Raw genomic sequence first — 2,026 nt, 5'->3', positions numbered from 1 at the left:
TCACATGAATGCTGAGGCTTCTGGAGTGACCTAGGGAAAAAGAATTTCAGACAAGAGAAATAACAGGAGCGAAAACCCTGAGCAGAGGGAAACTGATCATATAGTAGAACAGACAGAGGCATTGAGGCTGGGATGAGAAGGAGGGATGTGGAAGGGACAGTCTGAAACTTACATCCCTCAGGATGTAGACCTGCTGGGGGTCAGAATAGTGAGCATCTCTGAGAACCTGGTGTGTCCTGTGTCTGTTCTCAGCCCATCATATGCATCCAGCCATTTAACCATCTCGACTACCCCATGAGTTTAGGAATTGAAGGGTCCCTGTTTTCCCAGCTGGGGAAATGGGGCACTTAGATGCTATAGTAACTGGCCCAAATTCACCTGGACCATGATGGCAGCATCTGACAGAGCTGGGATTTGAACCCAGGCTGTGTTTGGGCCCAGAGAGAAGCCCTGACTACTGTGCTGTCCTGCTCAGGGCCTGATACCAGCACAACAGCAGGCCCTGTCCTGCACAGTGACTTGATCCTCTCTCTGACCCTGATACTAATACTGTGCCTGCACTGAGCAAGCCTCTGTACCCATTTGCCCACTGCATGACTTATTGTCTCCAGTTATCAGATGGGAAATGCAGGCTTACATTTGACAAGCCCGTGGTGTCATAGTCCCGCCAGGTTCCAAATCAGCTGCTGACCCTGCAGTGCTCTGCACCCAGCCTCCCACTGGGGCTTCCAGGTGCTCGTGACCAAGACACTCAGCAAAAAACAAACTGGCCCAGGAGTCTTCCTCTTACTCTCTGTTTCTCTCTCATTCACTCGCTCACAATCTGTATGCCTCTCTCTCTAATCACAGACATCAGGCATCAAAAGAATGACAAGAAAAAAGAATGACAAGAAGTGTTAGAAGATGGAAGTGTGGGGCAGAGAACAAGAAACTAGCCCAACACCGTGAGGCAGTGGCTGTCTCCCTCCTCTCCTCTCCAGCCCCCAAGGGAAGCTCCCACCCTCCCCATGGGAACTGCAGGAAACATGAAGTGGCTCTGGGGCTGGGTCGTCTCCCCCAACAAGGAGGAATATCCACCTCCCCACCCTCACTCCTTGTCCCCTTGATGAGAGAAGAACCCTGAGCCCAGAGGAGAGAGAAGATACTTAAGCTGACTGAGGAGACACTGATTGCTGTGGGCAGCGGGGGCTTAGGAGCAGAGAGAAGTTCCTATGTAATCATTGCTCAGCAAGTTGCCACACAAAATTCAGAAAGAACACACAACTCAGCTGATATTGAAATGTTTATTATTTGAAAACATGCCACCCATCTATTTCTCTTCAAATCCTGAGTTGTCCCAGGTTTCAGGTGGATGGCCTGGATGTCCCTCATAAGCTGCAGGAAATGAGAGAGACGGAGACCAAGCACTTTAGGAGAGATGCAGACATAAAGAGGGATGGGGAAGTGCAGGCCTGGGACCCCCACCCGGGAGGGCCCCAACCACCAGAGTCCATCCCTGCCTTAGCCCCCTTGTCCTGTTGTCACCTGAGTGAGGCAGGGTCCTTACCTGGGACAGACTCTGGAGATGGGAGAGGTAGGGCACCGTGACTTCATGCCTAGAACCTTCAATCTCACAACAAATCTCTTCTGGGGGCCAAACGACTCGTGACAGCAGAGCTCAAAGCAGAGCCAGAATGTGCAGTTGGGGGCCACAGAGGCGGGTCCAGCTAAGGGGCAGGATGGTGTCATCACAGCAATGTTCCAAGGGGTTGTACATTCGGTGCCCACATCTGGGTGCTTGCTGGCACAACCATACTAAAGTTGATGTGGACCGCAATCGCTGGTGACTTCATGAAGAACCAGACCCTCTCCCCACCCCCCTAAATCAGGAGCCTCCTACGAACCACAATCCTGCTTCCCCCGGGTAGCCCCATCCCACACTCACCTGTGCCTTCCTTTCAGCACTGAATGAGGAGAAAGATCAATATGCAGATGAAACCTGAAGGATAAGAAAAGAGGGTTGAGGACATGGCTGGGATTGTGAATC

Source organism: Myotis davidii, unplaced genomic scaffold, assembly GCF_000327345.1.
Source record: "Myotis davidii unplaced genomic scaffold, ASM32734v1 scaffold1485, whole genome shotgun sequence".
In the NCBI taxonomy this organism is placed as follows: domain Eukaryota; kingdom Metazoa; phylum Chordata; class Mammalia; order Chiroptera; family Vespertilionidae; genus Myotis; species Myotis davidii.
The sequence above is the reverse complement of the archived record's forward strand: the minus strand, read 5'-3'. Positions refer to the sequence as shown.